Source organism: Balaenoptera physalus (genome assembly GCF_965194825.1).
Source record: "Balaenoptera physalus genome assembly, chromosome: 7".
NCBI classification, from domain to species: domain Eukaryota; kingdom Metazoa; phylum Chordata; class Mammalia; order Artiodactyla; family Balaenopteridae; genus Balaenoptera; species Balaenoptera physalus.
The window spans coordinates 101,332,870-101,348,221 of record NC_138886.1 but is presented as its reverse complement, the minus strand read 5'-3'; the positions used below and the strand labels follow the sequence as shown (position 1 = coordinate 101,348,221).

The 15,352-nt window shown below is 39.5% G+C and overlaps 1 protein-coding gene and 1 long non-coding RNA gene across 3 annotated transcripts in view; one reads left to right on the top strand and one right to left on the bottom strand.

Annotated features, from left to right (window-relative positions):
• LOC309665142 (serine palmitoyltransferase 1-like) overlaps positions 1-15,352 on the bottom strand; it is a 94,081-nt gene that overhangs the window by 55,296 nt on the left and 23,433 nt on the right. The window lies entirely within an intron of this gene.
• LOC309665170 lies at positions 7,310-11,053 on the top strand. Its single transcript, XR_014266263.1, has 2 exons — positions 7,310-8,693; positions 9,267-11,053. It is a non-coding gene; the product is annotated as an uncharacterized lncRNA (long non-coding RNA).

Genomic DNA, 15,352 nt, shown 5'->3' with positions numbered 1-15,352 from the left:
GGATGAAGAATATGTGGTATATATATATACAATGGAATACTACTCAACCACTAAAAACAGGACATTTTGCCATTTGTAACAACATGGATGAACCTGGAGGGTATTGTGCTTAGTGAAATAAGTCAGACAGAGAAAGACAAATACTGTATGTTCTCACTTGTATATGGAATCTAAAAAATAAAGCAAACAGATGAATACAACAAAACAGAAATAGACTCACAGTTATAGAGAACAAACTACTGGTTACCAATAGGGAGACAGAAGGGGAGAGGGGTAAAATGGGGTAGGGGATTAAGAGGCACAAACTGCTATGTATAAAATAAGTAAGCTACAAGTATCTATTGTACAGCACAGGGAATATAGCCAATATTTTATAATAATAACTTTAAATGGAGTATAATCTATAAAAATAGTGAATCACTATGTTGTGCACCTGAAACTATTGATAATATAATATTGAAAATCAAGAATACTTCAATAAAAAAAAGAAAAAGAAAAAAAGAAACCCTATAACCTGGAGGTGCAGACACCTACACGTCAACATGCTTTCAACTGGAGAGAGAGGTGGTTGCTAAGTGTATGAGCCCTCCTTTAAGGAAACAACTCCGTTAGAAATAATAACCCATGATAACATCTGTGTCCAAGGCTCCAGATCACTCAGACTAATTGCTTTGTGGTATAAACTGCTGTCAGTCAATCCTTCCACAGCTGCCAGCACCAACAGGCATGTACAGAAATGCTCACTATGAGCCGTTAGAATTGTTATTGCAGTGTGATTTGGAATAGCCAAAAACTGGAAACTATAAAATGTCCATCAAAAACATAAAGGAGAATAAATTACAAATGTAAAGTGGAAAATAACACAGCAACGAGCATAAATGCTCTACCACTATGTGTAATAATACAGATGAATACAAAAACACAATATTATGCAAAAGGAACCCATGACAAGAGAGTACATGCTGCACCATCTCACTCATATAAAGGACAAGAACAGGAAATATCAAGCTACGTGCAGCTCAATGACAAAAAGACAAACAATTCAGTTATAATATAAGCAAAGCACTTGAATAGATACTGTTCCAAAGAAGACATACAAATGGCCAGCAAGCACATGAAAAGATGCTCCACATCATTATTCATTAGGGAAATGCAAATCAAAACCATAATGAGATACCACTTTACACCCACTAGGATGGCTATAATCAAAACAGTGGAATATATCAACTGTTGGCAAGGATGCGGAAAAATCACAACCCTTGTCCAATGCTAGTGGGAATAGAAAATGGTACAATCAGTATGGAAAACAGTCTGACGTTTCCTAAAAAAATTAAACTTAGAATTACTGCAATTCTACTCGTAGGTATGTATTCCAAACAGGTGTGTAAGTAAAAACTTCTATATAAATATTAATAGCAACACTATTCACAATAGCCAAAAGGTGAGAACAAACCAAAACAAAGTTTGGAAGGACTATTTTTAATATCAGCCAAAAGAAAACATCTGTGAGATTTGGAATTCTGGTCTATGCCTCGCATGCTGAGGTCATCAAATTGTACTTTCCAAAAATCTTTGCATGTGATGTTTATCCCCTCAATCCATATTGAACTAGGAACATCCAGCAAACTTGTAATTTTCCTAATTCAGACATCTGGAGGTCACAATCTAAGTGAGATCTAAATGTATTTCATTTAGGCCTAGGGTCATACTTATCTGGTAAAAGGAATGCTTTTCCATCTTCAGAGCGGGCTTGTTCCCAGAATCCTCTTTCACTGGCCTGATGCTAATGATTCACGTGCGTGAGTTCTAGCTCTTTAGGTGGTCACTAGAACGTGCAACCCCCTGAAGAGAGTACCTGCTTCTAGATCCTTCCTAAATCTCTACCACCAACATTCTTTTCATTAATTCCAAAGTTTTGACTGCATACATTATATGACCCTTAATGAGTATGTGGGCAGTCCATACGTCACACATCAGTCACTTTCCTCTCTTCCTCAAAACAGAGGGTTGTTTTGTTACTTTAAAGAATCTAACAGGGAATATCCAACAAAGCCAGAGGGGATTTTCTGAACACAATGGGACAATGCCTACAACCCAAGAGCCCTGCTGGCTCTTCCCGACTACTTGGCTGTGCTTCTTGCTCACTTTCAGAACGGAAGTGAGGCAACTTGTTCTCACATCTCCTTCAGAACCCTTCCAGTCCATCATCATCACAGTGGAGGTCCTCTTCTTAAAGTCACCTATTCTAGTAGGGGACAGAGGGCATACTGATGAGTATTAAGAAAAACATGAACTGTCAGGCACTGACAGGAAGAGCAGGAAGCTCTCCCTTTTGTGAGATGGAGCCCACTAGCAATGCATATTTCACTTTTAAACATATGCACCAACTGGAGATTTTAAAAGGTAACTTACAGGGCTTCCCTGGTGGCACAGTGGTTGGGAGTCCGCCTGCCAGTGCAGGGGACATGGGTTCAGGCCCTGGTCCGGGAGGATCCCACATGCCACGGCACAATTGGGCCCGTGCGCCACAACTACTGAGCCTGCTGCGCTCTAGAGCCTGCGAGCCACAACTGCTGAGCCCAAGTGCCACAACTGCTGGGGCCCACGCGCCTAGAGCCCGTGCTCCGCAACACGACAGGCCACCGCAATGAGATGCCCGTGCACCGCAACGGAGAGCGGCCCCCACTCGCCGCAACTGGAGAGAGCCTGCACACAGCGGTGAAGACCAAGTGCAGCCAAGAATAAATAAACTAAATAAATAAATTAAAAATAAATTTAAAAAAAAAACCAAAGGTAACTTACAATTATCTGTTCCTGAAATGGTGCTCCCCTTCTCACTGCAGAAGTCTTAGAGTACTTGCAGTTACTTTACCATTTAACATGCAGTGGTCTGAGCCAGGAATTCATTGAAGGTGATGGATTCACACTGTACTTTTTTGGCTCTCACAAAAGTAAAATCATTTATTTTTGTATATAACTTTCCTCTACTTTTCCTTGACAGAGATTAGAGAAATAAGCAAAAGGCATCCATCAATCCCAAGAATGCATTGATTATCTGCCATGGGCCAGGCAGTTATCTGGATCCTGGAGTCAGAGAATGAGTTACCTGCCAGCAAAGACCATAGACTCTGGCAGAAGCACAACAAAGATGTACCCAATCAATCAATAATCGCCCACTGAACAGTACATGTGGAAGGCACTCTACTGAGAACCGGAGACTGAAAGATCAACAAACGATAGACCCTGTAGTCTTTTTGTCTACAAAGAGAGGACGCCAGACTGGAAGGAGAGGTATTATTAAACACAGGGAGGTAATGGGAGTCATATAGTGGGATTGGCTAATACATAAAATGCCTTAAGAACAGCTGATTGTAAGTTGATAATGCTGAGCTTTCCTAACCATGTAGTACCTTACAACAGTTGATCAAAAACAGAAAACTAGTTAAATGGAGCATTTAAGAGAAACAAAGAGCAAGATCATGAATTCTTAGTCCTTTTACTAGACTTAACCCTGCATGCTGGCATTTAGAATAACTGTGTTAGGTATCTATCACTGCATAACAAAGTACGCCAGAAGGGGCTAAAACAGGATTATATTTGCTCACAATTCTATTTGGGCCAGGCTCAAGTTGTGAAAAGAACTTTTGAAAAGTTCTTTTGCTTGTCTCATCTGAGATTATTCATGTGGCTGTTCAACTGGGGACTGATTCATCCAGAGGGACCTCAGCTGGAAGATCCCATCTCAGCTCCACGTGGTCTCACCCTTTATGAGGCTCTACCAAGCTTCCTCACACAGACACACTACATTCTATGGGGTAAGAGGAAGTCAAAAGTCCCCTTGAGTCCTAGATCAGATTGTCACAAATATTCCTCACTCCACATTCTTTTGGTCAAAGCCAGTCACAAGGCCATTCTAGGTAAATAAACGGGATAAAAGACTCTACCTCTTAAAAAGATGGACAGTAAAGCCATGTATTTCAAAGAGGTGTGTCTACAGGAAATGGAGACTTGTTGTAGTCATCAATTTAACAATGTCTTAACATTTAGGACTCCAAATATCTAATTTTCACAACTGAAAGATCCTTTCTTCTCACTTCTCACTATTCACAGTGTAAATATTCCTAATTTCATATAGAAATCTCTAAACTCTAAACATACTAGCTTTATCAATAAACATGTTTATACAGCACCTGTATTGATAACTTAACATTTTTACCACACAGGCTAAGTACAGTACTCTTGCCACGTGAATTACTAAAGTAGGTAATAAGGATAATAAGGTAATAAGCGTGTTCCTTGTTCCAAAACTATTCCCTGCTACTAGGGCCAGCATCTGAGGACTTCTGATTAACATAACACTTTTTTGTATTTGACATTAATTTTAAAGGCATCAGTTAAAAGTACAAATGCTATATAATTAGGTTGAAACAACTTATTTAAACATGTAACTTTTCATGGAGACCCACCTGTCAACAATACTTCCCCTCCTCCTTCAGACACTTGAAGGTAAGTGACCATGAACAAATGAGTAATTCTGATTTTTATATTACAATGTGCAGTTTCTGTTTCCTTGACAAGAGGGATAGAAATAAGAAAATATTGGCATTTTTGAATCTCCTAATTAAAGACAATGTGTTTTGCGTTTGTTTATAACTCAAACTGACTATAATACTTCAAGCACAGTGAAATTCACTTACTATTGAACAAGAGATGACTAGTCTCAAAAATAAACTTCCAATGTTCTTCCAAGGTAATTTTATCACAATTGTTTCTGCTAGAAAAGAGGGAAAGTCCAGGTAATACACTCAAAATTTCCATTAGGAGAGGCAGCCCAAATAGTATCCTATCACCTTATGATTTTCATGCTGCTTTCACCCACCACAGGGTCGCTTGGCAATGTTCTGAGACAGCCTTCTCTGATTTCGCTTGGCAGACTGAGGCAGTGTTTCTACTCTGTGATTGACTGCAGCATTACCTGGATAGTCTTAGTCCAAGCTCCCCTGTGAAAGTCTTGAATAATTTGTAACTCCTGCCATGAGCTCAGCACCTGATTTATTACACCTCATTATTGCAGCTGCCTGTCTGTGTACAGAGGCAGCAGGTAGTGAGAGCACACAGAGTACAGGGAAGAAGACAGTCACCATCCCCCCAAAGCAGCCTAAACAAGACGGACAATGGAATTAGAGTCTACATTACAAAACTCCAAACTAAACACAGAAGTTTTCCTGTTAGAGACTTAGTTAGTGTGGACCTAGCCAATGCCTCCACTCTATCTTTCTCATAACATTCATCTTACCTGTGTCCTAGCCAAATGTTAGACCCACAGTGAAATTATCCCCCATTTTGTTCAATCGCAAATAACCCCATTTTGAATTGAACTGAATACAAGAAAACATCCAAAACAATATAAGCATACAAGTGGCCAAGACCTATATTTAAACCAACAAAGAACAACAGCCAACATTCATTCAGAATTATCTATGAAGCATTTCTCACAAAATCACCTAGGTGTCTAGTTCACAGCATCAGTGTTCCTGTTTTTGAGCTGGTGGTGTCATTGTCACTAATCAATTCTCTTTATGTGAGAAAGATCCCCAAACATTCTCTTTTATCACATTTTTGTTTCATTTAAGAATAGCCTTCCCGCAACACTTACAAAGGGACTCCTCTGTTGAACTGTACACTTGAAATGGATTAATTGCATGGTATGTTGATTATATCCCAAAAGAGGCCTGAGAGGAAAGAGAGAGAGAAAGAGAGAGAGTTTCCTGCCTGCCAAGTTTTCTCTCAGGACTATTGAACTCTGATTCTCAGAGAGGAGTTGTTAACCCTCTCCCAGTGTACAGGTGCACACATCCTACATTAGCTGGGGATGTGGGCTCTATGATTATCTTAAAATCCAATGATAAATGTGGGGGCGATCACCTGTTATGTACTGAATGTTTATGTACTCCCCAAATTCATATGTTGAAGCCCGCAAGTAATGCTATTTGGTGGCAGGCCTTTAGGAGGAAATTAAGTTTAGATGAGGTCATAAGGGTGGGGCCCCCATGATGGGATTAGTGTCCTTATAAGAAGAGATAGAGCTTGCGCACTCTCTCTCCACTGTGTAAGGACACAGCAGGAAGGTGGCCACCTGCAAGCCAGGAAGAGGGTCCTCACCAGGAACTGAATCTGCCAGCACCTTGATGCTAGATTTTAAGCCTCCAGAATTATGAGAAATAAATATCTATTCTTTAAGCTACCCAGTCGGTAGTGTTTTGTTAAAGCAGCCCAAGCAGATTAATATGTCATCTCTGGGCATCTTTACAGTGCGTTACCTTCTTTACGCTTAAGTGCCTTTACCCTTTACCTAAGGCATTGGGCATCAGATTGTTAGCAAAGTTTGTAGTGCTTAAAAACCTTCCACCCAAAGAGCAAACAGAAGACATCTCTGTCTTGATAGTCTGTACTATTTTGGGATCCTTTTAGGCATATTTTGTAGGGAGAAAATGGCATAGGCTTTTAAGATGTCCTGGGTAGAGTCAGAGAAAAAGTCGTTTAAGGTCAAGTTAATAAAGAAAAACGTTCCTGGCGAGAATTTATCTCAATTTCACTAAACATGGCAGTAACAAAGTATTTAATTAGTTCCTTCTTCTTGATACACCTGCCCTCTCCACCAACATCAGAAGCATACTTGAAAAATAGCCTATGAGGTGATCCTGAAGGAGGCAGGCTTGTAGCCTGACTCAAATTTTGATCTGTAAGCTACTGGGTCACAATCCTATGCATAGTTATTTAATGAATACAGAGTTACCTGTTAATATCTGTGTCTCTAAAGTTTTTTTCTCCTTTTGTCTACAGGATAAAACTGTTTTTAGACTTCATAAAAAGAAGCTGCCACATCTACACCCAAAACAGTCAGGTCTCACGGTGTCCTGCTTCTTGCTATTCTTTGAAGGGGACACTCGCTGCTTGATACCCCATACCACCCCCACATTGTTTTTATTTTTGAAAAAATTAAATAATTGCCAGTAACAACCAAGGTCTTTTATGAAGAATAAAACATTCCATGTGTTTTAATTAATGAAAAACAAGGATGTTATGCTTGAAAAACCACAATGATTGCCCTAGGAAGAAAATTAATGTAGGTCCATTTCTCTACACTGTTATTCTAATGGTGTAAAAGGTATGCCAGCACTTCCAAAGCGAGGTGCTAGGCACAGAGGAGGTCTTTAACAAATAAAAAGGAGGAAGGAAATAGGAGAGAATGACCAGACACCTAAAGTAATTACTAAATGACTACAGTCATCTAAAGTGATCATTTTGACTGAGCATAAATCTCCCTAGAAAATACTCATCACAAAGACCTACTACAGTATAGGAGAGAAAGAAGAGTTTTTGGCTGGAAGCCCCAGGAAAACGTCTGTAGCAGTAATTCTCTAACAGTAACAGAAGGGAGATAAGAATTTATGGTAACATAATGCAAAACCACAGCACAGAGGCAAGAATATTTGGGGTAGCGCAAGGGAGGGCAAGTGCCCATACAGGTAGAAAATGAAGGATTCATTAGTGAGAAAGGCTAAAGAAGTTGCTGGGGTAGTATGTGAAGGTCTTAAGCGCCAAGATAAGGCTGTGGAACTGCATCCTGCACTCAGGACCAGCACCTTGGAAGTGAGTAGCTTGAGCCATATGTCACCATAGCCAGTAGCCTTGCTTATATACAACAGAACCCTGGTAAAGATCATATCTTTGCTTTAGAATGACAACTCTGCTAACAGAGCATAGGATCACAGAGCAAAGAAGACAGAAAACTGTAACAGCAAGAATGGTTAAGGGCCTCCCTAGAGAATTGGTTGTACCAACAGAGTAAAATGGCAGAGCAGCCATTAAAATCATGATCTTAAAAAAAAAAAAAATGCTATTTTTAAAAAGGAACATGTTTAGGATAAGAAAAGAGAAAATCAGAATACTAAACGCTGCTATTTCCAATTTGTTTAATTATTCAAGATAAACACAAGAAAAATCTTAGTAGTAGACAAAACACATAAAGTCCATTTCCAGGTTGACAATGTGAGAAGCTCCATGAACCCATTCATGGACCCTCTGAGGTTTCACACTGCTTCACACTGTGGAAGAAACAGACTTCACAAAAATAATCTTAGCCAAGTCACAAAACAAATAAAAAAGCAAATAACAACAAGCCAGGTGAGCAGGGAGGGGAATCAGTATCCAGAGTTGCTATAATACATTACCCAAAATGTTCAGCTTTCAACAACAACAAAAACAACCATATGAGAAGTGCAAAGGAAGAGGAATGTTTGACACATACTCAGGCAAAAAAGCAAGCAACAGAAACTGACTTTGAGAAGGACCAGATTTAACAGACAAAGACTTCAAAACAACCATTGAAAAATATATCAACAACTAAAGTAAATCATGCTTAAAGAAGTAAAGCCTGATATGAAGACACAGTTTCATCAGAGATACCAATAAAGAGGCAGAAATTATTTTTTAAAAAATGGAAATTTTGGTATTGAAAAGTAGTATAAATATTAATAAAAATAAAAATTCATTGGAAGGACTCACCAGTAGATTTGAACTGAGAGAAGGAACACTCAACAATCTTGAAGACACATAAATGGATAGAGATTATACAATTTGAAAAACAGAAAAAAATAGAATGAAGAAAAATATCCGAGCCTCAGAGAAATGTGGACATTTGGTATCAAATATACCAAAATATATGTGATAGGAGTACCAGAAAAGAGGAAAGAGAGAAAGGAACAGAAAAACTATATTTTAAATGGCTGAAAACATCCCAAATTTGCTGAAAATTATTAACTTACACATCCAAGAAGATCACCAGCTCCAAATAAGATAAAACACAGTTAAAATGAGATCCTCATCCACCAGAGGGCAGACAGCAGAACCAAGAAGAACTACAATCCTGCAGCCCTGTGGAATGAAAACCACAATCACAGAAAAATAGACAAAATGAAAAGACAGAGGACTATGTCCCAGATGAAGGAACAAGATAAAACCCCAGAAAAACAACTAAATGAAGGGGAGATAGGCAATCTTCCAGAAAAAGAATTCAGAATATTGATAGTGAAGATGATCCAGGACCTCAAAAAACGGATGCAGGCAAAGTTTGAGAAGATGCAAGAAATGTTTACCAAAGATCTAGAAGAATTAAAGAACAAATAGAGATGAACAATACAATAACTGAAATGGAAAATACACTAGAAGGAATCAATAGCAGAATAACTGAGGCAGAAGAACAGAGGAGTGACCTGGAAGACAGAATGGTGGATATCACTGCTGCAGAAGAGAATAAAGAAAAAAAGAATGAAAAGAAATGAAGACATCCTAAGAGACCTCTGGGACAACATTAAACACACCAACATTCGCATGAGGGGTCCCAGAAGGAGAAGAGAGAGAGAAAGAACCTGAGAAAATACTTGAAGAGATCATAGTCAAAAAATTCCCTAACATGGGAGAGGAAATAGCCACCCAAGTCCAGGAAGTGCAGAGAGTCCCAGGCAGGATAAAGCCAAGGAGAAATACACCGAGACACACAGTAATCAAACTGACAAAAAATAAAGACAAAGAAAAATTATTAAAAGCAACAAGGGAAAAATGACAAATAACATACAAGGGAACTCCCATAAGGTTAACAGCTGATTTCTCAGCAGAAACTCTGCAAGCCAGAAGGGAGTGGCACAATATATTTAAAGTGATGAAAGGGAAGAACCTACAACCCAGAATACCCTACCCAGCAAGGATCTCATTCAGATTCGACAAAGAAATCAAAAGCTTTACAGACAAGCAAAAGCTAAGAGAATTCAGCACCACCAAACGAGGCTCTACAACAAATGCTAAAGGAACTTCTCTAAGTGGGAAACACAAGAAAAGAAAAATACCTGCAAAAACAAACCTAAAACAATGAAGAAAATGGTAATAGGAACACATATATCAATAATTACCTTAAATGTGAATGGATTAAACACTCCAACCCAAAGACACAGACTGGGTCTTCCCTGGTAGCGCAGTGGTTAAGAATCCACCTGCCAATGCAGGGGACGTGGGTTCAAGCCCTGGTACGGGAAGATCCCACATGCCGTGGAGCAACTAAGCCCGTGCACCACAACTACTGAGCCTGCACTCTAGAGCCTGTGACCCACAACTACTGAGCCCATGTGCCACAACTGCTGAAGCCCACGCGCCTAGAGCCTGTGCTCTGCAACAAGAGAAGCCACCACAATGAGAAGCCCATGTACTGCAATGAAGAGTAGCCCCAACTCACCACAACTAGAGAGGGCCCACATGCAGCCACAAAGACCCAACACAGCCAAAAATAAATTTTAAAAAATAAAATAAAAATAAGTAAATTTTACAAAAAGACACAGACTGGCTGAATGAATACGTAGTGGTCTGGATAGAAGATCAGGCCAGCCACAACATTCCCTTAAGCCAAAGCCTAATCCAGAGGATGGCCCTAACTCTCTTCACTTCTATGAAGGGTGAAAAAGGTAAGGGAACTGCAGGAAAAAATTAAGCCTAGCAGAAGCTGGCAAATAAAGTTTAAGGAAAGAAGCCTTCTTTATAACATAAAAGTGCAAGAGGAAGCAGCAAGTGCTGATGTGGAAGCTATAGCAAGTTATCCAGAAGATCTAGCTAAGATGATTAATGAAGGTGGCTCCACTACACAACCAGTTCTAATGTAGATGAAATGCTCTTCTATTGCAAGCAAGAAGATGCCATCTAGGACTTTCATAGATATAGAGGAGAAGTCAATGCCTGGTTTCAAAGCATCAAAGGACAGACTGACTCTCTTGTTAGGGGTTAATGCAGCTGGTGACTTTAAGTTGAAGCCAATGCTCATTTACCATTCCAAAAATCCTAGGGCCCTTAAGAATTACACGAAATTGACTCTGCCTGAGCTCTTTAAATGGACCAACAAAGCCTGGATGACAGCACATCTGTATAAAAATATGGTTTACTGAATATAAGTCCACTGTGGAGACCTACTTCTCAGGAAAAAAAATTCCTTTCAAAATATGAATGCTTATTGACAATGCACCTGATCACCCAAAAATTCTGATGGAGATGTACAGTGAAATTAATGATGTTTTCATGCTTGCTAACACAACATCCATTCTGCAGCCATGGGTCAAGGAGTAATGTTGACTTTCAAGTCATTATTTAAGAAAGGCATTTTGTAAGGCTATGGCTTCCATAGACAGTGATTCCTCTGATGGATCTGAGTAAAATCAATTGAAAACCTTCTGGAAAGGATTCACCATTCCAGATGCCATTAAAGACATCCATGATCCATAAGAAGAGGCCAAAATATCAACATACACAGGATTTTGGAATAAGTTGATTCCAACCCTCATGGATGATTTGAGGGGTTCAAGACTTCATTGAAAGAAGTAACTGCAGATGTGGTGGACGTAGCAAGAGAACCAGAATTAGAACTGGAGCCTGAAAATGTGACTGAATTGCTGCAACTCCTTGATAAAAATTTAATAGATGAGGAGTTGTTGCTTAAATGAGCAAAGAAAGTGGTTTATTGAGATGGAATCTACTCCTGGTAAAGACACTGCAAAGATTGTTGAAATGGCAAGAAAGGATTTAGGATATTACATAAACTTAGTTGATAAAACAGTGGCAAGGTTTGAGAGGACTGACTCCAATTTTGAAAGAAGTCCTACTGTGGGTGAAATACAATCAAACAGCATTGCATGCCACAGAGAAAATGTTGATGAAAGGAAGAGTGAATCGACGTAGCAAACTTCATTGTTGTCTTAATTTCAGGAAATTGTCACGGCCACACCAACCTTCAGCAACCACCACCCTGATCAGTCAGCAGCCATCCATGCATGCAAACCCCTCCACCAGCAAAAAGATTGTGACTGGCTGAAAGTTCAGATGCTGGTTACCATTTTTTAGCAATAAAGTATTTTAAATTAAGGTATGTACATTTTTTTAGACATAATGCACACTTAATAGACTACAGTATAGTGTAAACATAACTTTTACATGCACTGGGAAAGCAAAAAAATTGTGTGGCTTGCTTTGTTGTGATATTCTCTTTATTGCAGTGGTCTGGAACCAAACCCACAGTATCGCCAAAGTGTGCTGGTAATCCCATTCATGAGGGCTCCATCCTCAAGATTAAATCATCTCTGAAAGCACTTACGTCCAAATATCATCACATTGGGGATTAGCTTTCAACGTATGAATTTGGGGAGGGAGGAACACAAACATTCAGTCTATAGCACTCACCAAGGAGAAGAGAGGGACACAGTAGGAAGAGACAGTTAAATGTTCCTTACTTTCTCAGCATGCCTAAGACTAATCCTGGTCTCCACGACTATCCTCTAGGTCCTTCACTTTTCTCCTCAGATTGATTTACTCGTATTCAGAAACACATCATATTATTTAGAAATACACAATGGATGATTTCTTTTTAAGAAAAATCCAGACTGGTGGTTGCCAAGGGGGAGGAGGCTGGGGGAGGGATGGAGTGGGAGGCTGGGGTTAGCAGATGTAGGCCTTTATATATAGAATGGATAAACAACAAGGTCCTACTGTATAGCACAGGGAAATATATTCAATATCCTATGATAAACCATAATGGAAAAGACTGTTTTTAAAAAAGAATGTGTGTGTATATATATATCTGAATCACTCTGCTGTAGAGCAGTAATTAACATAGCATTGTAAATCAACTAGCCTTCAATTTAAAAAATGAAAAAAGAAAAAATCCTAAAATCAATTTGACTCTCCTGTTAGTTTTATGGGAAGATTAATTTTCTTTGTTGGATGTTCAAATGTCAAGCATAAAGTTTTTTCCACCAACACTTCAAGGACCTGAGGGTATGCAGGTAGTGAGAGGTTTCCTACCTGGAGAGCAATAGAGGCCCATAAGGGTAGTCTCAGTTCTCCAGGAACAACTAATACCAAACCATCAGAAGGACAGCTTCATGCTTTATAGCCACATGAATACTTTAATTTCTTCTCTAATGGTTCAGAAATGGTACTTTGAGGACAGTGAATGACTGTCTTTGTGTGTTACGACATTTCCTCCTCCCTTGATTTGCTCATTATGAACTTGGTTTTATTTTTGGTCTTTGCAGATGTCTTATTTCTCTCCATTTTTCCTGATCATTTGTCCTAAGTTTAAGCCATTCTATTTTTCTCTTGGTACATCTGTCACCTGTGATTCTTCTTTTTCTCATTTTCAAGTCTCATTTCCCTAATCAGTGTCTCTCCTGCCTTGGCCATGAGCTTTGGTACTCACAAGAAAATTCTGGCATTTTCTCTTTTGTTCTGTGTGAAAGTGGGCAAACTCTTATATTTTACCAAAACGCACAGTCACAGAATGAGAGAGACTAGGCACCTATGAAACTCTGTACCTGTTTTGTTCTTTTAAGGATTATCCTTTCTGGTGTTTTTGTGAGGTTTTATTTTTTCCAACTTGAAAATATCCAGACATCCTTGGCAGGCCAGTGGTTAAGACTGCACACTTCAACTGCAGGGGGCAAGGGTTCGATCTCTAGTCGGGGAACTAAGATACTGCCAATCACGTGGCACGGACAAAAAATAAAGATTGGAAATATCCAAAGAAGTGTCCATACTCCCTAACATTCCTGCAAAGTTGGAGCTCAATAAGTACCTGTTGACTAGCTCACTGAGTCTTTAAAATCACCCACCATAAGAGAAATTTTATCTTACCTAACTCAAAATTGTTTCTACTATTAGTAGTTGCCAGGGGCTAAAGAGTGGGTAGGGTAGAAGGGATATGGGTGTGGCAACAAGAGGGATTATCTTGACTTTATCAATGTCAACATCCCACTTTTCAAACTGTATTACAGTTTTGCAAGAGGTGACCATTGGGGAAGACTGGGTAAAGGGCACATAAAATCTCTGTATTATTTCTTACAAGTGTATGTGAATCCACAATTATCTCAATATAAAACATTTCATTAGAAAAGGGTACACAAAGTAATATAAAGACAGAGTGACAAGGAAAGACTTACGTATATAAACAACCATTGTTCTGAGACCTACTGGCAAAGCATTATCACTGTTTACTACAAAAGAAAGAAAATAAAACATCGAACATATTGTCTATGCCTAATGAAATTATCAAAAACAATTTATCAAATAATTTACTAAACACCATTTCTACCTCTAGTGTTCCTACTTTCAAATGAATTTCAGGTGGAATATTTAAAATCATGTATAAGGGAATAATTAAGTTGTCTAGTGACTCATTAGAAACTGAAGTTCTAAGACACCAGGCGTAAGATTTGAAAGTGAGTTTAGACTAGGTTTCCTAGCAGTGAAAACCAAAAGGACAATATAGTATTTATTATCTGACAAAGGAAGCATACAAGTTCAACTGTAACTGTAAACTTCTTCTGGACTTTAAACTCAAAAAGGAATTTATGGTGGGGGCTTGTATAAAGCGATATTGGCTGACACTGTATTGTAGTTGTCTGCATCTATGCTTTATTAAAAACCTAGAATCACTGTTTAAATCACTGGCTCTCAAATTTGTGATGAGTCTTTATTATTATTGATTTTTTAAACTATGTGCAAGAAATTAATAGAAACATTCATTTTCATGGTCACATTGGGAAACAATTCTACTCAGGCCCAGGCCATGTGCTGGAGTGCTCCCAGGTAACTGTCACAGGGCTGTGGGGAAGAATGGGACACAAGCGCGCTGAAAACCCCCAGGAAGAGCCAGCCCTGCAGCGTGTGCTTGAGCTTGTTGCACTACAGGTGCTCCGACAGTGAGTGAGAAGCAACAGGATGGTACAGGGACTGAGGTGAGCTGGGCTCTGAAGTCCAGTCACTTGGACCCCTCTTTTGAGCTCCAGCCTCCATTCATTCTCTTACTGAAGGTATTTATTGAGCACCACTAAATGGCACATGCTATCCTAGGCAACGGGCTGGTATGAACTGTTGAAAGTGGTGTAAAAGAGTACAGTGAGCGTGAGGCAAGCTGAGCCAAGAGCAGACGGTGCGGGCGCACATGAGCACACACGCACACACCTGCATATGTAAGTTAAGCGAGGCTTGAGAAACAGTGATTTTGACAGGCACGTAAATGCCTGCATGGTCATGGATTCACAAGGATACCAAACTCCTCTGGCTGTAAAATTTTCTCCACATGCAGCAAGGGGTCTTGACCTGGTCTGAGAGCTTGGGGAAGGCTTTCCTGCAGAGGTGGTATGTGTGCAGGATGAGCAGGAATTAAGTAGGAGATGAGAGGAGGAACAGTGTTCTAGGCGTAGGGACTTAGGGTCTTAGCACGTGCAAAGGCCTTGAGGGGAAACTAGCATATAAGGCT